Below are 27,050 nucleotides of genomic sequence, written 5' to 3'. Positions count from 1 at the left end.
CTCTGTTTGCTACTCATTCCCCAAGCAGGTTTCAAAGAGATGATAAAAGTATGCCAGACTAAGATCTAGGAAAACATCCTCATGCCAATTTTTTATACACTTAAAAATGGCATGCAGTGCTTGTTCACCTTCACTGGAGGATGAAACCCTTGACATAAATTATACAGGATTTTAACATTGCAGTCTTTTTGTAGTCAAAACATGAAGTTTATTTGAATCTGAGAGACTGATCAGTCAACAATGGGATAAAGCACATAGGTCAGCAAGGCAACTGCTCTGTGCTGCTGTAGGTTTTCATGACCTGGCCAGAAGATACAGAAATGAAATATTCTTAAATAAGCAGTGAATCCTTCTGCTGTTCTGCCACACATCCCAAAGGACTTACATTACTTACATCCTGCATGTGGCTGCGTGAACTCACCCATTACTCTAAAGGAGCACAAGAGGTCCCCAGTGTCTGCAGCAGTAGTAGCAAAGGTAGGAATGATCATGGGGCACAGCCATTTTCTCAGTGCTAGGCAATTTAGGTGGCTGGAAGATAGTGAGAAACAGCCTCCTCTATTCTAGAAAACAAACACCAACCCTAATAGAAAAAAACCCTTGGGATCACCAAACGTGATTCATCTGCCTGGACAAGAACCACACAGCCTAACATAAGCTTGCACGATAGCCAATAGGTTTTCCAATTATTGACCAGCTAGCCCATTAACTGACATCACATAAGGCATCTCTGATATGTACCAAAAGCTGGGCAGGAAGAAGAGCAGCTCACAAAGGTCTCACTATGTCAGATGTGGAGCAACGGTGTACGTGCCGAAGTAGGCTCCACAGGCAGGCAGTGAGAATACACACAAACAAGCTCACCCATGCACTCCTGGGGAAGATGCTGGAGCATGATCATACTAATTACAGTGAGCAGTTCTCAAATGGCAGCATTTTAACAGTGACCATTGTGGCAAAAGGTTGGGCATTGCATCATGCCTCTGAAGGGTGGTGTCCATTTCTGAGGCTCTTCACTGAAATCACTGAAGTCAGTGAAGTTCCTGCTCCCCTCTAGAGATAAGTTTGGCCTGGGGACACAATCAGAAAAAGTTCTAAGGTAATGTGGGTAGAGGGAGGGGGCTGTAAAAGCAGACATGCCAAACAATGCCAGTACAGTATTTGCAATAATGGTAACATACAGTCCATGCTCAGTCCCATTCCTCACCTGCACAACATGCATTCAGCCTGCTGCAAGATGAAAAACCAAAACATCTCTGCAGAACACAGGCTACAACACAGTACAAGGGCAACACAGCCTCTCCACAAGCATGTACTGTTGCTTAATGCCTGTCTGCTAAGCATACTGTATGTTTTGTTCAAAGGGTAAAAGTGACAATATTGATCTTAATAAGACTAGCTAAGATGCGAACTAGCTAACACTGCTGCTGCTGTGTTGGAGCATCCTTGTCTATTTCACATCTGTTAAATGTACCTAGAAGTTTACCATTCTTATGATGGAAGCCATGTGCTGCTGTTGTAAGTGTTTGAGATGTGTACGTTCCAGAATTCAACTCTGCTGGTGGTACGTGTCTGTATATTGCAGCACTTACAACGAGTATAGTTAGAATATACTACACAGTTCTTCAATCTTCCCCAGCTGCAAAGCTTAACTGAGGGTATGTCTACACTACAAAGTTAATTCGAACTAACGGACGTGAGTTCGAATTAACTTTCATAGGCGCTACACTAGCGCTCCGCTAGTTCGAACTTAATTCGAACTAGCGGAGCGCTTAGTTCGAACTAGGTAAACCTCATTCCACGAGGATTAAGCCTAGTTCGAACTTACTAGTTCGAATTAAGGGGTGTGTAGCCCCTTAATTCGAACTAGTGGGAGGCTAGCCCTCCCCAGGTTTCCCTGGTGGCCACTCTGGCCAACACCAGGGAAACTCATCTGCCCCCCTCCCGGCCCCGGACGCCTTAAAGGGGCACTGGCTGGCTACAGTGCCCGTGCCAGGTGCAAGCCTGCCAGCACCCAGCCAGCAGACCCTGCACCTGGCACGGCTCAAGCCAGCCACCCGATGCCCCCCAGCCCTCCCCCTCTTCCCGGGACCAGACTGGCGGCTCCCGGGAGCTTGCCCGGGACCGCAAGAGGCAGGCACCCGCCTGATCTAGTGCAGACATCGTGGACCTCGTCCATGACCTCTGCACTAGGCACAGGAAAGTGGCCGTCTAGGGCAGGAGAGCTGCCAGCCTGGCCACCCAGGAGCAGGTGTGCATGAAAATCAAGGTGGTCCACTGAGACCCCCGACCCTGAGCCCTGAGCTTACAGTGGCCGTACTGGGTCAGACCAAAGGTCCATCTAGCCCAGTAGCCTGTCTGCCGACAATGGCCAAGCCTAGGGACCCTGGAGGGGATGGACCGAAGACAGTGACCAAGCCATTTGTCTCGTGCCATCCCTCTCCAGCCTTCCACAAACTTTGGGCAGGGACACCACTCCTACCCCCTGGCTAGTACCACTCCATGGACCCAACCTCCATGACTTTATCTCACTTCTCTTTAAACTCTGTTCTAGTTCTAGCCTTCACAGCCTCCTGCAGGAAGGAGTTCCACAGGTTGACTCTTTGCTTTGTGAAGAACAATTTTCTGTTACTAGTTTGAAGCCTGCTACCCATTCCTTTCCTTTGGTGTCCTCTAGTCCTTCTATTATGGGAACTAATGAAGAACTTTTCTTGATGCACCCTCTCCATCCCACTCATACTTTTATAGACCTCTATCATATCCCCCTCCATCTCCTCTTTTCTAAGCTGAAAAGTCCCAGTCTCTTTAGCCTCTCTTCATATAGGACCTGTTCCAAACCCCTCATCATTTTAGTTGCCCTCCCCTCTCCCACCCTCTCTCTTCCCCTCTCCCACCTCCTTTTCCCAGTCTCCCCCAGTTTTGTTCAGTAAAGAGAGATTCTATTTTTGAACACAATTGTCCTTTATTTTGTACATCAAGAAAAGGGGCTAGGGAAGGGTAAGTGGAAGGAGGTGAGGGAGGAATGGGGTACGAGCCCCCGATGGGGAGGACTGGGCTGGCTCTGCGGGCTTCAAACTAGTAACAGAATTAAGTTCGAACTAGAGGAGCGCTAGTGTAGCGCCTATCAAAGTTAATTCGAACTAACGTCCGCTGGTTCGAATTAACTTTGTACTGTAGACATACCCACATTTACAATGAAATTCTCACTAGCTGTGGACAAGGGTCATACATGACCAAGATGCTGGAATGTCCATTTGATAGAGTAACCTTTACTTTTCTGAAACAATAACTCTTCGAAGCCACAAAAAACATTTTCATCTCTTCTCACCTTTAAAAAAATCTATTCTATTTCAGAAATTATGGATCAAATTTGGGCCAGTGTCGCAAGTGCAAGAACTTCACGGATTCCACCTGCTCTGAATTTTGGCCCTGTTTATATAAAGAATCAGAAAAGCAAAAAAGTATTGGCTTGTACATTCAGTTATACAGTGCTAATTTTCTCTCTTTTTGTCATGGAACCGTATACAGTCATGCTGAATGAGAAAGCAGACCAAAGGTAATAGATATTTTATCTCTACTCTTATTGTCAGCTATGAAGATTATTTATCTGATTTTAAAGACTTGCCAACTCATTTCGCAGTCCAATCTAATTTAAGAATAAGGAAATATACATTAAGAAATGTAAGTTTTAGGGCACAGCATAGCAAAGCTCTCTCTCTGCCTTTTCAGAGAGTGTTCATGCAAACTAAAACACATTATGTTTGGAAAAAATTTCACACTTGTAAAATAAATCCTCAGCTACCTAGTATCAGTTCTGTACATGAAAGAACAGGCAACACCTGGAGCATCAACCACAGTGAAGTAAACTGCATCACTTTCTACTGGTAATAATTTTCCTTTATTATATTTGTCACTGGTTCTAAAACAGAGAAAATAAAAACCATTACTGTACAACAAAAATCATTCTTTTATAGTCCAATTTAAATCACAAATTAATCAAATCAATTTAAAGAGTGCCATGTTGCTCATCTTACTCTTACAAGTGAGAATATTCCTATTAATATGGTAAGCAGCATTTGGCCCTGAATTTTTTGGGGTGGGTTTTCTTTTTGTTTTTAAAGACAAAAGGCCAGATACCGGTATCTATTAGTATAAATCTGGATTAACTCCAAAGGCCATGGAGTATAATGAAAGCCAGAACCAGATACAATGAAGATCAGAATCTGCCCCAAAAGGACATCATGTAAAATTCACCTGACATCAATGAAAGATATGGCCCATGAAGGATCCAAAGTCTGTAGTCCTTTTATGACCAGGTAATGCCTATATCAATAAGTGGTTTCTATTGTATATCTCATGTTTGGTTAAGTACAAACATAGCACTGCCAACAAATTTACGTAAACACTCTTATCTAAAGTACATAAAAGGAGGCTAGTACACATTGGTACTTATTTAAAAAAATTCACATTTAGAAATACCCTGTATTTCACTGTTCACTTACATTTTGAAACCTATAATAAGAGTCTTTCACGCAGTTCGTGCAAGCTATTACTGTAAGAAATACATTTAAAATACCCCTTACAACTACCTTAAATCCCCTGCTTTCACTATCAACAAATGGAATTATTTCTTCCATTTTTCAACTAGAAAAAGGAACACAACAGGGTTGTCCCCTCTTGCCCCTCATTTTCAATGTCTCGCTTGAACCACTGGCAACAGACATGCCTCTGCAGTTGAAGAGGAAAATATACAAAATCCATTTATATGTTGATGACATTTTTGTACTTTTGAAGACTCCATCCTCAATTCTATCATTACTAAATGTAACTGATATTTGTAGAAGGAGCTCAGGTTTTTGCATGAACTGGAATAAAACACAAGAAATTAATATAGCCAAAAACACCAACTCCATCTCTGCTTTAATATATTCTATTTCAAATATAGAGTACAGGGAAATATGCAAGGTGTTCATATCTGTCCTAATCATCCTAAACATGTTTTATAAATACAAAATATATAATAAAGAACTTTCCAAGCCTGTAGAGAGGTGGGCTCTTGTCTCCCTATGTTTACTAGAGAGAACAGAAATAGTCAAAATGAATATCTGCCTGAGAATGACTTATAGCATTAGCCTGTTATCTTTCTAGGTCTCTCTACTGCTCTTTGCTCAAATAAATAGGCTTATCATGCAATTTATATGCAATAAAAACCAGCCTTGCATGTGACACGTGACCATTAAAAATCCTGGATAACTAGAGTAAGTGAGTTACCAGAATTTTATCAATATTATCTAACAATCCAAATGCATCCTATTGTAAGGTGATTCCCTTCTAGCAGATCTGTATATGTCAACTTTAGTGTGAGATAAGAAAGCTTAGCTATGCCATTTGATTCCTGCTCTCCATTTATATATCCTAAGATGCTACCCACACCCTTAGGAAAAATCCAATCTTTGCATCTACATGCATCATCCTGAACTTGTGAAGGTGATTACTGCATCCGATCTTACTAATTCTTTTCTCGTACTACTGTGGGATAACCTGTGCCTTGGGATCAAGGCCAACTGCACAATTAACACAATTTGGATAGAAAAAGGATTAACAAAAATTAAAGACGTAATACACTGGAATAAATTGCTTAAGGAGGTTGTGGAATCTCCATCATTGGACTTTTTAAAGAGCAGTTAGACAAATACCTGTCAGGAATGGTGTAGATGGTGCTTGGTCCTGTCATGAGTGCAAGGGCCTGGACTTCATGGCCTCTCGAGGTTCCTTCCAGTCCTGTGATTCTATGTGTCACAAATATCAGCTACTGTTGCCTCACAATTTCTTCTTTCAGTGGGTAGGCTCAAGGATTCACCAAAAGCTAGAGGACAATTGATTTGTTTCAACTCTTTCATCTCTAGAACACATTAAGAAATGTGTAAACGAAAGTCACTTTGTGTTACTTATAGCCGTCTTAGTGCTCTGCATTTCCCTCTCAATCTCAGTGTCATTGAACCGTGGGAAAGAGAACTTAGCCTTTTTATGATAACAGAAACCTGTCAAGATCTCTGGCTTAATGTGAAAGAGACTTCAAGTTATTTATCCTTGCAGTGCTTCCAGAAAAAAAGATATTGGAGAGGTACCACTAGACTCCAGAATTTCTGTTTAAGACTTGGTCTACACTACACAGTTTTGTGGACAAAGGTCAGATTTCATCAGCAAAACAGTAGAGGTGTACCTATGGAAATCCTCCTCCTGCCTATGTAACTCCCCTACTATGTCAATATAATAAAACCATGGTGATGAGAGGCATACGGTTTATAGGGTTGCCAGTGTCCAGTTTTGAACCTGACAGTCTGGTATTTCAGCTGTCTGTGTGGGAAATAAATTGAGAAAATACCAGACATATAAATGTCCTATATTATCTAATTAAATAAGTTTTATTATTATCATGAGTATCAGTACGCAACTATGCAGTAGAGGAAAGGGGGGCGGGGCCAGGAACGAGGTGGGTTGGAATCCCCAGGGCCAGACTCGCCCATGCGCCCCACAGGGACAATGCACGGGATGGGCAGCACCCTGGGATCTGCATGCATCCAGGCCAGCCCACTCCCCGCCGGCCAATTCTCCCCCCTCCCGCTAACTCCCTGCCAGCCCTGCTCCCTGGCGGCCAGTTCCCTCCCTGGCCAGCCCCGCTCTCCCCAACCCCCTTCCGGCCAGCCCTGCTTCCCACCAGCCAGTTCTCTTCCCTCCTCCCCCAATCTCCTCCGGCCAGCCCTGCTCCCCACAACCCCCTCCCAGCCAGCCCCGCTACCCCACCTTGATCTGAGATCAAGTGTGTCTGGTATTTTTTTAAATCATCTGGTAACCCTAAGGGTTTATACTAGTGTAGTTAATGCAACATAGGAATTGTTCCTTACTGTTGGTGATCACTCTTGACAATTTCACAGCTCCATCAGAATGCTGTAATGCGATGTAGCATAGGTTGATTTAAGATGGTAGTGAAGAGATAGCCTAAGGCTGAAATTGCAACACAAAATGAATGTAAGAAATACAACCTGTCACGTGCCAATCTTTCACATAGCCTCTATACCTGTCAAAAATGGCATGGAACACCATATTCAGTGCTCTCTCAAAAACATGAAGTGTTATCGTGCCTTCCCCAAGCTTGTGTATTTTACAGGTGCTGAATGAGTTGGTGTTACCAGTTAACGTAAAACAATGCATTGCAGTGACTATTTCAGTGTCCAAAAGAGTTATTTTGAGAAAACTGAAATCTTACAGTTCTTTCCTCATACACAGTCTGGCTTAGTGACTTCTGTTCTAGCATTAATGGAAAAATTACTTTCTAATCAAAACATTTGGAAAAAATAGGAGGATGTCTGGTCATACATGAAACTATGCCATACTTTTGTGATTTAGCATATATTAATCCCTCATACTCATAGGTTATGTTCTCACTTATTTCTCTATTTACTGTCACTTTAGTGATTAATGCCCTGGAAAACCTCTATGGGTTAAGGGATGGAGAGCTGTTTATTTTTGTTCTGTTTTTTTTTTCCAGGCTTTACTATAAATGAACATTGAATTTTGTTTTTGTATAGTATAGTATTTTGTTTTTGTATAGTATAGTATTTTGTATAGTATTTCCAGCTTAAACATATATTTATTTCCCTTTCTGCCTGGCTTTGAGGAAAACTTTCCTCTGAGTTGAAAAAGAGCATTAACATGTCTGGAAATTACTGTTGTATCTGCTTAAATTATCCTCAAAGGAGAAAGTCACATACAAAGAAAAATTATTTCCATTGGCCATAACTAACACCTTTAAGATTGAGATTGTCTAACATGGTCAGGGGCTCTGATTCTTTATCCATGTAGAGAGATTTCCCAAACAGTCACACCCTGGAATAGCAAGACATCATCTTATTATTACCCACTATTCAAAATATTTTCTATATGTTTTAGGAATATTAAGACATGCTGTATTCCATCAGTGATGTAGTAAAACTGGGCAAAGAGAAACCAGGTAACATTATGGTGGTATTGCTTTTCTTCCAGTCAACCTTGTACAATAGAATGCAACCCCCTATAAAAACAGTTCACTATTCTACTTTTCACTATTCTACTATTCTGCTTGTCCTAACACTAGAGTAAGCAGTGGGGTTTCCTCCTATTATTATTATTACCATAAAGGATTGGTTCTCTACCGTAAAATACAGATATTTGCTTGGAAAAGCACTTTGGGAATTCCCAATATACATGTAGCACATTCCAGGTCAAGTTATGGACTTTGAGTTTGCACAGTGCTCCAAAGACCTTGAGGAATGGAAACTCCCATTTAAATCAATGGGGCCTGAAGGTGCTAAGCATCTCTCTAGACACAAAAGCAGGTTCCACAGAGGTACAGTAAGGGAGCTCTTTCTCTTCTAGTGTCTCCAAGAGGAAGTGGCTATAATGCCTGCCTTGGAGAACTAAATGGTTAATTTCAAGAGAGCCCTGGCAGGTTTCTATCCTATTTCCATGTATACTCTTTCCTAAATTGGCTCAGTGGAGTATGTTGAAAACAGGAGACCATATCAAATATCACTCAGCTATCATAACTAAAACTTATTACTTTGAGCGCTTATGCAAACTTGTCCTCATAACATTGAACTTTTCCAATTTAGCTTGTTAAATCTAATGATAGAACTTTTATGTTCTAGCTCTGCTTCAATGGGTTAAACGCCTGTTTATCTGAAAATTTTATTATGAGCATTATCTGAGTAATATATAGAGTTGCCTGTCTTTGAATATTAAATTATAGGTTATAGCCTTGTGAATTTATTTTTAAATTAACAACACATGAGCCTGCCCTATGCTCTTTGACAACACACTCACTTACGTCAGTTTTCCTTGAGTAAGGACTATAGATTTGGATTTAGAGATAGCCTGTTATTTCAAAATAGCATGCGTATATTGCTCTGGGTATGTCCCTTTGTTTCTATATTAAGGAATATTACTCAGCATATAATGGGTGTGTTATCTACCACTAATGATTTTATTAGCTGGTCAGGAAGCACTGACTGTGTTTTGACATACATTAGTTAATAGCTGGGTATGCAAGCGCAGAGTTGGTGTATCATGTATCATGCAATAATAAACTGTTCACATGGTGAAAGTAAAAACAATTCACTTTCTCATAAGCTCTACATCTCAGTTATCCACCCCAAGCAAGTAATTTGCAGCTTTAGAGTGAACTAGAAGAGTTTTTGCAGGTTCTGAAATCTGAATGGTTTAATAATTTTCTTTTAATGATGCTCAGCAGCCCTATGAAAATGGAGAATATTCAAATATCCAAAATTTGATTTCCAAGTACATGTAGCATCACACACAGATGGAGAATACCAGATGTGAAAACACTTAAGGCCAGACCCTGTAACTTTTTTATGCACAAACAGCTTCTGTGGCATTTAATGGGAGTCCGGGATATACAAAGAATGCAAGATCAAGCCTAGGAAAATACCACCAATCCTTACCATTAAAAACGATCTTTGTCTTTTACATTTTAAAGGTATGTTGTGCTCCGGAAAGGCTCTGTATTGACAGCTCTGGACACCTTTCCCCACAGAGCTGGTAAAAAAACATGCAGTCATTGCATCCCTACACTGCACCACAACTCTGAAAGGACCATTTTTAGAGGCGGGAAAGTAAGTAAAGGTGGGAAAGTTTCCATGCCCATTCAATAATTGGCATCTCTGCTGAGATAGCCAACAAGTGGACCAGTGCTGTACGAGTTCTGACAGTGGTTTTCATGGAGAGGAATCCCATCCATGAGGAACTGTGCTTAGGTCACCCAGGTTAATGACTGGAATTAAAGGGCTTGTCTCCACTACGCCTGGGATTGACAGTGCAGTGTTCAGTCCATTAGCCATCGCTCTATTGTGTCTAAGTAGACATGATAAATCAACGTCCGAGGACTCTCCCATCAGTGCTGGTACTTCACCAGGATGAGAAGAGTAGACAGTGTTGACATGAGAGCAGCCTCTGCCAACCTTACCACAGACAAGGTGCCACAATAAGTATGTAAACTTCAGCTATGCTATTTGCATAGTTGAAGTCACATACATTAGATCAACAACGGAGGTTAGTGTAGACTAGGCCTAAGTCACCAAAGTGCAAAAAGAAAATAAGATACCCATTTTTAACAGGGAAAATAATTAGCCATTGGGACAGATCCCAAGGGCTGTGGTAAGACTCCAAATGATGGAGAATTTAAACCACGATGCAATGTCTTTCTAAAAAACATGCTCCAGTTCAATCACAGCTTGATGGGCAAGAGATGCAGGAATCACATTGTGAAATTCTGTGTGTTTTGCAGGATGTCAGATGAGGTTATCATTCTGGCCATAAAACTATATGAGTTTCACTGCATACAAATTTCATGTAAGTTACTGAACAAAGTTCAGATGACAATTTTCTATTTTGCCTATTTGTGTCCTCCCTGGATATGGATAAACTGTGTGCAGCTGCAAAGAACAGGATGTTTTTGTCTGCCTTCAGGCTGGGAAGGAAGGAAATGTGTTAAAGGGAAAAGGAATCCTTTTGTGTGACAAGGGAAGAGAGAGTCAGAGAAAAGGAGGGTGTGAGAAAGAGTATGAAGTAATCTGCTGAGTTAGTAAGAAGGTCAGAGGGTGCATGGTTGTGGGCTTCAAATGTTCCTGAAACTCAACTCTGGTCATTACTCATTCTTATTCCATCTCTCTACGTAGGCCCTCTGACTAGTCCCTTTCTCATAGTTACACCTTCCCAGATCCAAACCCTGCCAAAAAAGCTGACTTGCAAAGAAGAGGTGGGTCTGATTGTGATCCCATTGTGCAAAGCTATAAAGAAGCTTGAGGCCAGCAGGGGACATAGGGGAAGGGAAGGGTCTTTATCTTGTGCAGAGGAAAACTTGAGGAACAAAGGAAAGAATTCCAAAGATGACCCGGTAAGGAAACCTCAGTTCCATTCCAATCTAGGCTGCGTGACTGGAAAGCCCTACTTTAAAGTATGATGGAAGGGGAAGTAGGAGAATATAAAACCAATGAATGCTATATGGTAGCTTCTTGTGGAAAAAATTATGAGTGGGATGGGAGGGATAAAGAGCCCAGAAAATGACAAGGCTGATTTTTCTCCTGATGTTCCCTTTTCTGGTCTTGGGGTCCAATTCAGCAAGGTACTTAACAACTTGCCTAATTTTAAGCATGTAAATAGTCCTATCAATAGGATTCATGTTCTTAAGTTTAGGCACATGCATGAGTCTCTTGCTGAACCGATGCCTCCAAATTCAACCTATTTCTGGCATTATACAGAGGAGTAAGTACTTACTCAGGGAGAAGTCAGTGGGGGGTTCCCCATGGAAACCTCAGGAGATTTAAAAAAAGTGCCTAGAATTCACAACCTGAATAAGAGAGTTCACTGGCAGGCAGAACGATAGTTTGCAAATCCGCAGATGGGGTATGTCTACACTACAAAGTTAGTTCGAACTAACGGACATTAGTTCGAACTAACTTTCATAGGCACTACGCTAGCGCTCCGTTAGTTCGAACTTAATTTGAACTAACGGAGCGCTTAGTTCAAACTAGGTAATCCTCATTCCACGAGGATTAAGCCTAGTTCGAACTTACTAGTTCGAATTAAGGGCTGTGTAGACCCTTAATTCGAACTAGTGGGAGGCTAGCCCTCCCCAGGTTTCCCTGGTGGCTACTCTGGCCATCACCAGGGAAACTCATCTGCCCCCCTCCCGGCCCCGGACCCCTTAAAGGGGCACGGGCTGGCTACGGTACCCGTGCCAGGTGCAAGCCTGCCAGCACCCAGCCAGCAGACCCTGCACCTGGCACAGATCGACCCACCCACCCGATGCCCCCCAGCTCTCCCCCTCTTCCCGGGACCAGGCTGGCGGCTCCCAGGAGCTTGCCCGGGACCGCAAGAGGCGGGCACCCGCCTGGGCTAGTGCGGACATCATGGACCTCATCCACGACCTCCGCTCTAGGCACAGGAAAGTGGCCGTCTAGGGCAGGAGAGCTGCCAGCTTGGCCACCCAGGAGCAGGTGTGCATGAAAATCAAGGGGGTCCACTGAGACCCCCGACCCTGAGCCCTGAGCTTACAATGGCCGTCCTGGGTCAGACCAAAGGTTCATCTAGCCCAGTAGCCTGTCTGCCGACAGCGGCCAACCCTAGGTACCCTGGAGGGGATGGACCAAAGACAGTAACCAAGCCATTTGTCTCGTGCCATCCCTCTCCAGCCTTCCACAAACCTTGGGCAGGGACACCACTCCTACCCCCTGGCTAATACCACTCCATGGGCCCAACCTCCATGACTTGATCTCACGTTCCTTTAAACTCTGTTCTAGTTCTAGCCTTCACAGCCTCCTGCAGCAAGGAGTTCCACAGGTTGACTCTTTGCTTTGTGAAGAACAACTTTCTGTTACTAGTTTGAAGCCTGCTACCCATTCCTTTCCTTTGGTGTCCTCTAGTCCTTCTATTATGGGAACTAATGAAGAACTGTTCTTGATGCACCCTCTCCACCCCACTCCTGCTTTTAGAGACCTCTATCCTGTCCCCCCTCCGTCTCCTCTTTTCTAAGCTGAAAAGTCCCAGTCTCTTTAGCCTCTCTTCATATGGGACCTGTTCCAAACCCCTCATCATTTTAGTTGCCCTCCCCTCTCCCACCCTCTCTCTTCCCCTCTCCCACCTCCTTTTCCCAGTCTCCCCCACTTTTGTTCAATAAAGAGAGATTCTATTTTTGACCACACGTTTTCTTTATTTTGTACATCAGGAAGGGGGGCTAGGGAAGGGTAAGTGGAAGGAGGTGAGGGAGGAATGGGGTACGAGCCCCCGATGGGGAGGACTGGGCTGGCTCTGTGGGCTTCTGTGGGTGGAAGCTCTCCTGCAGCCCCCCAATTGTCCCCTCTCCCCAGATGGCAGCCTGCAGCAAGTGCAGCCGGGCTGATGGCCGAGTGGTGTGATGTGCCCAGTGTGGGTAGTCCGGGCACTCCAAGCCAGGACTGCTTTGCAAGCGGGGCTCCCCTGAGAACTGTCTGTCCGGGGTGGGGGTCGGGACCCTTTAAGCGCAGCCCTCGGCTAGCCTGAGACAGCATCTCCACGCTCTAAGTCCTCCTCTGATGCCCTGCCGGCACTGCTTCCGGCCATCCTTAAGCCCGGTTCAGGGTCCACTTAATGTGGACATGCTAGTTCGAATTAGCAAAACGCTAATTCGAACTAGTTTTTATTTCTAGACGCATTAGTTCGAATTAGCTTAGTTCGAATTAATTAATTTGAACTAAGTTAGTTCGAATTAGCGCTGTAGTGCAGACGTACCCATATTGGCTTTATATCCATGGTTGTCCATATCCGGAGATGTGGGTGCAGATATCCTTGGCTCATTTTTGCAAATAGAAATGCAGATGTGGATACAAATTTTGTCTCTCGAACCCTGCAAACTTGCAGATATCTGTAGCTCGTATAGCTGCAGATGTGGACGACAATACCAAGTTTGTATTGGTGCAGGTCTCTACTAATTTACTTTCTTTTTTAGTATGAGAGTTTTCAGATAGTTCTCTGATAATTGGCAAAGTGCAGCTCCTGTCTATCACAACTTTGAATATTAAAACAAACTGCTTATCTTCTGTAAGTTATGTAGAACCATTGCACTGGATAGCAGATCTAATCAGCTATCCCTCATTTCTCCCTCTCCCAATAGATACTGCAGTTCAGTGAGTTCCTGTTGAATTCCTCAAATGGATATGGAAGGTTAAAGGGAATAGACCTTTTTCCCCGTGCTGAACTGACTTTCTAGCAATCTATTTCTATTAAAAATAGTTACAGTTAATAGTTTCCACTCTCGACTCCAAAAAATTTGTATTTGTTTATTAGCTGTTCATTAGCTCATGATATTAACATCTACAGCAAGATGAGCTTGAACAAAACTCATGGATCAAAACACCTCAAACTTCAGTATTCAAAATCCAGATCTGAATCAAAATTTTGTAGCTTGAGCCCATCTTTAATTTGTAATTAACTCATTGGCTAATTGCTAAGAAATAAACAAAATAGGGCTATGTTTTCAATGATAGACCTGCACAATTGCACATGCGCTTTACCCATAATAGCTGATATGAACATATACCTATGATATTTGCATGTACATTTAGCCAATTAAGGCACCCTACGTGGCTTTATGCATTCAAATGGCATATGCATTCACTAAGACAAATACTTGAGTTATTAGTGCATGGTAAGTATTTGCAGATATAAAGTAGGCATAAAAAGTACATTTCTTCATCTCTAATTTGGTAAATCAAATTCCTTTTCTCTACAGGGTACTATCTGACATACCGTGTAATTTGTGAAAATCAGTTTTACTGCATCAGTGACATGGCTTTTGAGAGCTTCTGAATCCATTGCTCTTCCATTTCTGTGAACAGTTTCTATAATAGCTTCTTCAGCAAAATCTTTGTAGAATCTTTTCTTGCCAGATTTTGCCAGTTCCTGAAAGAGATATAAAAAGTAGCCTGAAAACTACAAAACAAAGAACATTCTAGCAAGGCAAGCTTGTCTTGGTCTAAGTTAAACTGGCATGTTCATGTGAATTGAACTATTTAGCTCTACTGGTCACATCATGTGAGTGATATAGGTGATTTACATGGGCCAAATGTGTAAAATCCACTCTGAGAATGGTTGTCCATCCTGCAGAACTTTGATCAAGTTCTGCCATGTCTTATACTCTATGTGACACATTCAAAGCATGTGTCTATTGAAATGGTAGTCTGGCGACACAGAAATACACTTAGCTTGTCCCTTTTGGTTTCTTTAAGCCTTCTTTAGTTGAGGCCAGTTCTTTTAGAACAATGTCTGTTGTATCTAGTAACCCAAAAACTATGGTTATAGTTGTCCTGGCTTGCACACTTGCAGAATTTCCTCACTCACATTTGGTAATCCACAATGTTTTCTCTCTCCACCATCATCATTAGTTTTGATTAGTGAAGACATAAAGTATTTGCATTGGCAGCACATAGTATTACATCAGCAATATACTTTGCATTATCAATATATAGGCAAGGTCTGATCCTGCTTTCTTTGAAGTCAGTATCAAAACTCTCACAGACTTCAGCTCTACCATGACTGAGCCCCATGTCAGGATAGATTTCCACTGAGCTGAGAATGGAGAGACTAAGCCAGGTAAAGAGAAACTAAATTTATTAAGCTGAAGAAGCCAAGATATTACAGATACTAATACTTCAGCAGGTAGGGCAAGTAGCTTTGACGTATAATTATATGTGCATATATGTGTAATGCTTTTATTCAAAGAAGCAAGGGTGTGACAGATACTAAAGAACTAGCATATATAGGTCATACAGCAATAACAATGTTAAGAACTGAAGGGAATTCTATAGCTATATAAGTAAGCAAAAGACAGGGCAAGGTGTGTTATTAAGCTACAATAATGAGACACTTTAGAGGAATAACAACAACCATAGCCTGTCATTACCAAGCCAGAATGCTTACTGTGACTTTAGAATATTAAATTCTAAAGAGGAAAACTTGCACTATATAAAAAAAAATTATAAGACTAAAAAAAATGTAGCAGCCATAAGGTTACATTTGAGGAAAATAGTCCCAAGTATTTTAAAAGTTTGGGTGATAAATCATTACCAAGTAAAAAAACCCATTCATTCATTCATATACTAGACTCAAAATTACTGAAAGAAATATTTAGGTTACTGATATTTTTTGAGTCTATTCCTGCCTATCACTGTTGCCAGATATCAGGACAAAATAGAGAAGCAAAAGAACAATGACAATTTTACATACTTATGTAATATTAAATAATGTTCAGACTTCACTGAATGGATTTTAGTCAGTTTCTGAATCTGTGGATTTCTCACCCTGTTTCTTCACAGATGCTGGAGGAACAATTTTCCTGTGTAATGAGAGCAAATACTTTAATCAACATTGCAGGGATGGCGTTTGTGAGCAAAAACTGAAAGTCTCTATGTCTACATTGCTGCTTTTTTTCGGAAAAAGCTATGCAAAATGCACTCTTTTTTCCAATTCTTTTGTCAGAAGAGGCTTTTCCAACATTTGGCCAGGGCTGGCCCACAACATTCTGGCACCTGAGGCGGGGAGCTCAAATGACACTCCCATGCCACCTTTTCTCCTGCCTGCCTGTTATGTCTCTTGTGCCCTCCTTCCTCCAGCACAGCACTCCACCATGTCTGTGCATCTAGAGCAGAGAGAATACATATGCACCAGCAGCAGACACAATTTTCTACACTCTGGGTCCTAGTGGCGCCCCCCCCCCCCCCCCCCACACACACACAGTCCAGCACCTGAGGCGGCTGCCTCAGTTCACCTCATGGTAAGGCCAGCCCTGCATTTGGCCCGTCTAGACTGGGCCAAATGTCGGGAAAAAACCCTCTTTCGGAAGCCCCCTTATTCCTCGTGGAATGAGGAATACAGAGGCTTCTGAAAGAGTACATTTGCTCTTCCTCAAAAAAAGCAGAAGAGCAAATGTGTTCCCTGGACGCAAAACAGTTTTTCTTGGATACCGGAGGTATCCTGGAAAAACTGTGAAGTCTAGATGTAGCCTAAGCAACATTTTGCTTTGGGCCAGTCCTGCTACCACTGAAGGCCAATGGCAAAACTCTCTACACCTGATTCTCCTCTCATTTATACTGCTTTTAGACACCCTAACTCCTTCACCTTCAGTGGTGTCAGTACAGACCAGCACCAGAACAACCAGCAGCCATTCTCCTATTGGTTTGAAGCTTGTTGAGATGGAGTGGATGTGCTCAGAGAAACCTTTCAATGAAAGGAGGAAATATTTTAATTTAAGACTTTTAAATCTTGACTCCAATTATAAAAATAATTTAATATATTTATTCATTGCTCCATAATGAGAGGCCGAGGCCTGGAGCAGGAGACAGCAGATTCTTAGCTAGTTAAATTGTCAGTGTCATACGTGCATAGCTATGACCTCTGACATCAGCTGAAGAGCTGGTCACTGGAATATACGTGTTTTGACACAGATGAGGGAAACACTCTGCATGCCTAGTACTCCTTTTCAGAGGAACAAAGTTTCTCCGTTGCAGAAGCAGTACATTAGCCCTAACGTTTCTGAAATAGTCATCATCATGTTCATCATCTTGTTTAAATATTAAAAGATGCATCTAGGAAAAAGTGAAAAGTCAAAGAAATGAACTAACAAGAGAGAAAGAAAATAGAGTCATGAAACATTTGCTCACAAATGTGATTTTTGGAGGGTTTTTCCAATTTATGTTCTTTGCTATTTACAGAGAAACCTTCTTTGGTATTTCTCTAATGGAGATCTGTTGTTCTTCGATTCAGGAACACCAGGGTTTATTGCCTTCTGTTATCTAGCCTCAGGTTCCTTTTGCAGCCTGACACCAATGAGTGATTACATGATGACTAGAGGTGACTCAAACTATCAAAATAGATGAATAAACTAATCACAAAGAACACAAGTCCTAGTGGAGCTCTGTCAAGGTGCGGGGTCCGATATTTTTCTGGTATAGAAAGCTGCAAGATTTGTCCAGCAACTTTACAGACTTTTTCAAGCTTCCTAGGAACATCTAAACTTTAGAATAATATTAACGACAAGGCTGTTAGAAGACAGAAGACTGGGCTAGACAGACCTTTAGTCTGACCCAGTATGGTAATTATGCTCTCTCCGATGAGGGCCCTTACCACCAGGCTATGGAATATTCTGAATCAGATCACCCTCAACTTCTCCTCTTGAAGTTGTTCCACTGCATATAAATAATCAGTCATTGGGCCAGAGAGAGAGAGCACAAACAGAGGTGAAAATTTAGCTATCAAGCAATATTATTATTTATTTGTTTTGCAGTAGAAGCTAGGAACCCATTATGCTAGGCCCTGTATTGTCACAATATTAAAAGATGGTTTCAGTCTCAAAGATATTATAATCTCATTATAAAACAAAACATGAGAGACAGACGAAGGACCACAAGTGAACAGTGAAGCAATTTCAAATAGAGTGCATTGCCAGAAAAAATATGACCTCCTAAGATGAGAAATATGTTCTATGATTTTTTTCAACAGGTGATATGTGATTATTAAGGAGAAGATTATTCATACAAAATCAATTAGTGCAGATATAATCCTGGCTCCATACAAGTCAATGGCAAGAGTCCCACTAATTTCAATAGGAGTAGAAGTTCACAAGTCTGTTTTCCACTCAACAACAGTGCAACTCAAATGAATTTGAGAGTTATTTCTGGTTTACACTATCAAAATCAGACCCTATGAATCTTAGCCACTGCACTACTGGGTTCCACCACAGCTTCTCTGTAGAGATAGAAGGCAGCTACCTTCTTTGATGTGACAGGCAATGGATCAGCAAGCACATTTTGCCACAGGTGGTACCTGGTACTGAAGGGATGAAAGGACAAACAATGGGATGAGTTATCTGATCTCTGTATATAACAAGGGAGTGTTCCCTTGAGTAACAGGTTACAATGTGGTAATAAGTTAAATATTAACAGGGGACAACTAATCAACCGAAGTTCAGAGAACGCCTCTCCTTAATCATCCAGACAAATTAAGGAACAAAAGGAAAAGAAATGTCAACCATTTACAAAAAACTATCTATTATAACTGTCCCATAATAAAATGCACATTTCTGCAGGATATCCGACATGGTAATTTTGAGGGGAGAGGTATAGTTGTGCAAATCGTGTACTTTTAAAAAAAAGAACACAATAAACATTTAAAGCGATACTTGTTTGTACTTTTTGGATCCAGACCTATGTTTATCAAGTTTGGCTCCTGATTCTGATCCCCTGGTTCCCTGAGCTTGCTGGACCACTGCTCTAACTACTAAGGCAGATCCCCCACACTCCAGTTGTGACATTAATAAGGAGATGCATGCTAAAAACAAAGCAATGCACCCATTGGTTACTCTGTTGGTTCCAAGTGTCCCATGGATTATAATCAAAAATAAGATTTCCTTACATTAAAGGTGTAGGCCCAAAGGGCTTGCAGAACCTTTGTTCAGGAGAAGGAGGTTGGCCATGAATCGGTAGCTCTTTCCCAAGTTTGTTTCCAGGGGGTTGTAGAACATGAGCACCGCATTTCCAATGATAGACAATAATCTCTGAGACATGAAAATGTTTCTTTGCCAATTTAACAGCAAACTGAAGGATCTGTCCCAGGGGGTATGTCTACACAGTGCTTATTTCGAAATAGCAATTTCGAAATTGGCACTATTCCTCTTGTAATGAGGTTTACCAATTTTGAAATAAGCCCTCCGCTATTTCGAATTAATTTCAAAATAACGGAATGGCTGTGTAGACACTAGGAAAGTTATTTCAAAATAACTGCTGTTATTTCAAAATAACTTTGCTGTGTAGACATACCCATGGAGAGCAGAATAAACACTTAGGAAAAGATGATATAACTATTCCAAGATTATTGCATTTGAAACTCAGGCCCAAAACAATAAAATCATACATGCTTACCTTTACACATGACTCATTCCATAGAAGGCAGTGAGACTACTTAGAAACGTCAAGTTAGGCACGCATAACTGTTTGTGCAAGCCGCGCCTTCACTCTTACAAAGAAACCAACTCACGATATATTAGAATGCATCAATATGGCACTTTACCTACAATTGTGCATAAATTGCTACATTTAATATACCCTACATTACAAGAAGTTTTGGAAATTCTGACTCATTCAGTACCATAACAAGGATGGGGCAATCGGGGCGCTCACCCCCGGCACATCATAATCATGGGTGCAATGACACAATAAGTAAAAATAATAAGCTGCAAAAGTAAAAAGCATGACACATGGTAATCTAAGTCCCAGTAAAGGCATGTAAAGTAACTTTATAATAAATATTAGAATTATTTTGTCATTTATTATATGTTCCTTTATTTATATTAGTGTTTAAAAATCACATTCTATTTATTGTTATTTTTAAATTAACTATGTAAAATATGATCCTAATATTATTGAAAATATATTTTGTTATATTACTATACCAATTAATAATTTTTGTTGATTTTTCTTGAAGTAAAGATAAATAAAAATCAGTATACTAGAGACATTTTTTAATTTGGAGGTGAGGAGGTGCATAATTAATATTTTGCCCCTGGTGCAAAAATACCTAGTTACTGTGCTGCTCTCATTAGTTTACACATGCAATGCACACTTGTAGCAGGTATACATAAGTAATGTCTGCAAGGCTGTGTCTACACTGAAAGTAGGAATAAGGGATCTTCCGGAAAAGGGCTTATTTTCCGCAAGATCCCATCTAGACTGGGGCTTTTCTCCGGCAAAACCCCAAGCCGGAAAAAAGCGGCAGCCATGTTCATGCAAATGTCACGGGGGATATTTAAATCCCCCGCGGCATTTGCAATCTGAAGTGTCTCATTAGCATCCCTTTTCTGGAAAAGGGTGCCAATGTAGACACAGCCCTAAAGTTCTGCAGTGACACTTCAGTGGAGTAGCACTTTTTCCCTCTTGTTCCCCTGTGATGCCCCAAGTAGTAGAGTTTTGCTCAGTTTTTATGGCAGGAGAGTATCCAGATTATAATGCTGACTGTTTAGCCATGTTTTTTCTCACACATTAACAATGAAAGAAGGACTGAGCTTGGACTACAGAGGACTTTTGCCATCTGTGTCATTCTGGGATGCAATTTTCCCACTTTCCCTTCTTGCTGCTATAACAGTCATTCAATGGAACATGAATGGTGCCCCATTCTGATTACCCCACTTACTTCTCCTCCAAGAAATGAAAACATTCCATCACTGCTGCACTCGCAACTGCTACCAGGCCAGGAAGCACAAATCTCAGATACTGCTCCTAGCTCAGTGCTCATGTCAGTTTTTGATTTGCAAACACATCTCAAATAGTCTTGGTAGGGCCCAAGGGCCATAATTACTCACCTAATGCAGCCAGAGGGGTGGTGATATGAAACGGAACTTTTAAATGTAAATAGCTAATCTGCTTTTCTTTGGCATTTTCTTTATAAGAGTTCCCTCCGTTTAAAAAAACACACTACTGTAATTTTACAAATTAGTGTTTCCTGTATAAAGGAACAAAAGGAGAGTCATTTATTTAAACAAACACCTACAAGTAGCTCTTGAATTTTGCCTTCCCATTCCTTTTTAAAATGAAAAAAAAATAGGAAAGGACATAAACCAGAACTCCAGATCTAACTCATCCCGTTAGGAAAGTTTGGATCCATATCTAAGTTTTGCAGCTTTGATCCATTACAGAGATGCAGCAGAACCAGGGTCAGAGCCAAGGCCTGTACCCCAAATCTGAGCACATGTCTGCACTTGAACTCCTCTCCCATGAAAATTGTCCTTCAGTTGAGAAATTACTTGAAAAAGAGAAGATGCAGACATCAGAAGGAAACAAAGCTGGATTAAACAGCAGATTTAATAAAGATAAGGGGGTAAAAAAATCATAGTACTGCTTGCAGGATTTGTATTTCTCTTGTGCCTAGGTGTAATAACATTTTTTACAAACCTTTTCACTGAGATTCAGGGCTCACGACAGAGTTTACTGTCCCTAGGCAATGTCGATTGGAGGGGAGGGAGCTCGGCTCCCTGCTCCTCAGAAGGGGCAGGACCTTGGGCAGAAGGGGCGACACTATGTCTGCCAGCATTCAGTGCTGCCTGGACCTCACCATGAGTCCTCCAGCCAGCCCTCAGTTCAGCCTGGACTGTATCACATGGGGCTCCAGCAGCAATTTAAAGGGCCCAGAGTCCTGGGTACTTTTATATTTCTGGGCCCCAGAGCAACTGCCCCCTTTGCCCCTTAGACTTTCCCCATCTCCTCACCTTCCTCCTCCCAAACATTGGTGGCTCTGCTGAGCGTCACCTTTTCTTCTTCCATATAGGGAAACAGCTTTTCATGGACCTGCTGTTGTACCTGTCACGGTGATACTGTAAGTGTGGAGAAAGAGGCTTTGTATTGTGAAAACTTGCACTTTTAACAGCTCAGTGGTCAGTGCCCCTGAAGATCTGCCACTGCAAGATGCCTATGTAACATGACACAATATCAGGCCGTCAGGTTCAGGTGACAAAAGAGTGATCACTTAAGCATGGCACAGCAGTAGTTTCAGTAAGTTGAGCAACAGCATGAAAATGCATCAGAACAATTATAACAGTCGCATTTTCCACAAAACAGTTCACCGTGGCCCATTTCCTGTTGTCCTTGCTCTGTGAAAATGCCTGTGAAATAAAGCACATTAGTTGACAACCATATTTAAAAACAAGTTATTGGAATTACATCCTGATTTTCCCCCTATTTCATTTCTATCATACAGTCAGCAGCAGTCCTGCCAGGTGTATGTGCTCAGAGGAGCCATAGTACAACTGACAACTCACTGGGGAAGATGTTCATGGGAGTTAAGGGAGAGTGTATCAGCACCCCACAGGAGATAGCTCTTTGAAAGCTGAATTTTTCCTACCTGCATAAAAAACAGGTTCTGAGATTATCTAGCAGTTTCTTAGATCGTCACGACCAAAAACTAATCAGAACAGAAACAAGAAGAAAGCAATTAAGGTGGTAATCAGAAAAAGGCAGCTTCAAAGTTTGACATCTTATGAGCCACCAGAAGTAGAAGTAAAAGCTGCATCACACTGATCAGCAGGTTTCCAATGAGAAACAGCATTTAGGCCCAAATCTACAGTTCTTGTACAGCAGGGGTGGGAAACTTTTTGTGGGTTGGGGGCCACTGACCCACAGAACAATCATTCAGGCCCACACAGATTGGGCTACTCAATGCTGGGGGGGGGGGGGGGGGAGGAGAGAGGAGAACTGAGCCTTGGGAGTCAGATCCAGGCAAGTCAGGGGCTGGATCCAGCCTCCCGGCCTGAGGTTCCCCACCCCTGTTGAATAGCCAGAATTCCCATTGAACTTTACTTCTAGCCTTGGTTGCTTGTGAAAAACTGAACCGTCAAATTGTCAAACTGGACCCTTCAATTAGTAATGTTTCTGAGCCTTATTCCAGCATTCACTATGGCAAGTCCAGAATCCACCAGACCAATGTAATTTGCTCCCTTTACGCTGATGTTTTACATTTTAATCAGACCGCATCTCATATTTCTTTCCAAGAAACTATCTTTATTTTGCTATCACTTATATACTGTGGATCCAGTTTATGCACATTATTGCAATGGCTAAAGGAAAATGTTTTGCAATGGAAAGGATTCACCACTGGTATTTTCAGCAGAGAACCGCAGGGACCTTAGTACAAGTGCATATAACTCAGTAGCATCATTAAAGTAGGTTCCTGATACTTTTCTGACAGGTGAAGAAAATCAATGTTATCTGCATTAGAGCATTCAGTACTCTCCCCTATGACCATAACAAACAGGAAGATAAGGGCACCTGGTAGTCATATTCTTTGGTAGGCTGTAAAGCCAACTCTCTGGTAGGCTGTAAAGCCAACTGTCTGCCTCCTTTATAACATCTTGATTACACATACAATACAAAGCCCACTGTGGACAAGCAATTATTTCTTTGCTGTTATGAATAATGCATTTGAATAGAATTCAAATATAGGAAATTTAAATTATTGAAAAGGAAATAATCTGGATTTTAACCCGTTGCTAACAAATGTCTCCCCAGTGAAACTGGCGCTGGAAACTGGCTTGTCATCTGGAAGTTTGATGGTAGTTCCAAAAAGGTATTAAATAACCCAGCCTGAGGATACTTGTGTAAAAAATGAACAAAGGGGATATGCCAATGACATTATGGATGTTGTCAAGCTTCACAAAGATGGGTCTTCAGTGGGGATTAAGTTGACCAAACTTTGGTACTCAGGGAGTACAATTTTTCACAGCCACGAGCAACCTAGATTAGTTGATCTAAATCAGGCCTCTCAAACGTCATTGCACAATGACCACCTTCTGACAACAAAAATTAATGCATGATCCCAGGAGGCAGGGACAGAAGCCTGATACTACGCAAGCCTCTGCCTGTCGGGAAACTCAGTCTGTAACCTGAGCCCAATCCAAGGCTGAAGCCCCTGAGAATTGACTTCAGCCCTGGGCTTGAGCAAGTTTAAGCTAGCCCTGGTAATCCCATTAAAATGGGATCCCAAGCCACAGTCTGAGAATTGCTGATCTCAAATTTTAAGCTTAGCCCAAGCCTTACTTAGAATTCAATAGGAGTTCTTTCTCAGTCATACAAAAATGTTATAAAAGGAGGATTTTTGCCCACGTAAAATAAAACACTTCTGAAAGCCACAACCGCTCCAACCTGGCTAACAAAAAACACTTCCCTTTTTCATTTCAGCCTCCTGTAACTTTTGCCAATGAGTAAAAATATTTAGTTATTAGAGATGTGATTATGCAGGCGTTCTGCACATGGAATCCTTATTAAAGTCCAGGAAAGCTCCCCCAAACAGAGGTCTTGCAGGATCAAAGCCTAAGTCAGAAGGTGATTAATGTTATTCATTTTATTTTCAAATTGTATTAAAGTGAGGCCTGCGATAAGTTAAAATTTTCAGAGTCATGGTTAGAAAAACTTTTTTTTTCTAATCCGATGTGGCCTTCTTTAACTAGAGGCCTAATCTTCCCTCAAAAATCAGCATTTTTGCTGCTTATGAGCCCCAGTTTCAAGAGTAGTAAACTGGCTTCAACTCAGCCCGGTGATCTGGAAATAACATGCTGTCATTTTGTGCTTGATACTAACATTTCACACAGATGCTTCTTCCACAACAACTAAAGATGTCTTGTAGATACTGCCCTCTAGATCAGGGCTATTCAACTTTGGAAACCCTGGGGGCCACAATGATACTCACAGCACATGCCAAGGGCTGCAACTTAAGTGTGGTTGCATATACATCCAAATATATATGCAAATAGCTTCTTTCACGCTGATGGGCATGAATACAAAGCACTTCCCACAATGACCTGGCACTCCCAGCACCACACCCTGGGACTAGAAACACCAACACTCTAGACTTGTCTGTTCCAGCCAGCCCATCCACTTGCATCTTTCCGTGTTCACCCGACCTGGGAGACACCTCACTGTTGTGAAGCAGACGATAATTTTGCAGCGCCCAGGGCAGCGCCACGGTGCTCAGGGCGGCACAATTTTGCGCATGCGCCTCGGCAGCAGCTGACCGGAAGTAGCGTGCGTGGAGTGCGTGCGCGGGGCCTATTGAAGCACAAGACTTGGGGCAGCCGCCCCGCTCGCCCTGCCCTATACCTGCCGCTGCGTGTTCCCAATGGAGGCCATGTTCAAAGGATCCCACACGGAGGCTGCCTGTGGAGCTCCGCACTGTGGGCCGCAGACAAACAGGCCATGTGTTGAGTAGCCCTGCTCCAGACCAGTGTTTCTCTACCAGTGGTACAAGTCCCCTCAGGGATACTCGAGAGAAGTCTGGGGGGTACGTCAACACAACTGAAATTTGGAGAAAACTGAATTTTTGTTTTAAGTTTTACAGCGCTTTATTATTTTTGTACTTTTTACACCCAAAAATTTCATCTCCTACCTGGCTACGATTAAGTTGTTTAAACAAATGTGTTGCAATGGTAGAAAAAATATTTGTGTGCCTGAACTCTGTAGGTACTGGGGCTACATATATTTTTTTTTTTTTTTGAAAAAGGGGTACTTTATAAAAAAGGTTGAGAAACACTGTTCTAAACCTTGCTCTTCAACTCACAGACACTTATTTTCTTTCATGCCGCTAAATGAATTCACTGAAGGGAATCTAAAACAGCAAGGACGGTGCAAAAAGAAATATCAGAAAGTAACAAGAGAGATTCTGGGACAGATTTGCTCTCATTTATAGCAGTGTAAAAAATAAAATCACTACCTTTAAGTCAGGAGTTACTCTATGTTTACACTTGGCTCAAAATCTGCATCTAGATATAAATTAAGTAGACCACGAACTCATGAGAGGCATTTTCCCTCAACTGCATTGGAGTATGACACAGGATCTTAACTCTCTGTCCTTACCTTCAGAACTTACCTTCCATTGAGAACATGCATCTATTCTGTGTTTGCATCATGGTAGAGACAGAATCAGTCCTGTCCCACTGCCCATTCCATTACTGCACAGTTCAGTGACATTTCAGCAGCAGCTACACACCACAGCAGCATGGCCACCATTCGTTAAAATGTTTGTGAGGGAGAAGCCTGTTAAAATCTAATAGAAGTCTGAGAATTTCCTTCAAAAGGCAGGGGAAAATCACAGCCACACTTAAAGTGATCTAGTAAATACCAACTGAGCAATCATAAAACCAAAGGATCAGGTGAGAGTATTTTTTATCAGTAAAATGCAAATCTCTTACCTGTTCAACAACAAAAAAAATCAGAAAACTGTTTTCTTATTTTTAAAAAAGGTGTTATTCCTTAGGAAAAAACAAAAGAAATGCTAGATAATAGTTTCTAATGCAAAAATATGAGAATTCTGACATGTGAGGTGGAGAGAGCAGATTGAAAGAAAGGAAGAAATAAGCATCCATCAGAAACTGAGAAAAATACAAGGGCTGAAACCCTCTCTCCACTGAACTCCATGGGAGTTTTGTCATTGACTTCAATGGAGTTGGATTTCACCTAAAGAATTTATGGAACAGATAACAGAGCCTCTTGGTTTTTTACTCATCCAGGGCTCTATAGCAATGGTTCTCAAATGTTTTCATTTATACCAATTTATTAGAGGAAAACCTCTTGTGGACCACCTCCCCATCCTCTACCTTCTGTGTCAATATGAAAAGGATGCTGCAGACCATCAGAAAAGATACAACCAATAGAGATCCTTTCCCTTGAGGGACATTTTATGAAGGTATGTTACCACATACCACAGAAATTTACTATGTCACAATGAGCATTGTAGTGCTCTGAGGACCCTTGTTATTGTTAATCTCCTACAACATGAACAACTCCCAAAAGAACAGGAAATGTACATGCGACTGAAAATGGTGACAATAACCGAAGAAATTTCCTCTGGGGGAGATGAAAGACTTAATTCTGTTCCTCTTGTAAATGATCTGGTATGAATATGAAGCAGTTTCATATAAATGTTTC

At 41.6% G+C, this 27,050-nt stretch overlaps 1 pseudogene; it reads right to left on the bottom strand.

Moving 5' to 3' along the window:
* Window positions 1-309: 309 nt before the first annotated feature.
* On the bottom strand, window positions 310-26,094 carry LOC149523859 (uncharacterized; annotated as a pseudogene).
* Window positions 26,095-27,050: the final 956 nt, after the last annotated feature.

Source organism: Pelodiscus sinensis, chromosome 10 (assembly GCF_052426305.1).
Source record: "Pelodiscus sinensis isolate ZL-2025 chromosome 10, ASM5242630v1, whole genome shotgun sequence".
NCBI classification, from domain to species: Eukaryota; Metazoa; Chordata; order Testudines; family Trionychidae; genus Pelodiscus; species Pelodiscus sinensis.
This window is presented reverse-complemented; position numbering and strand designations above follow the sequence as displayed.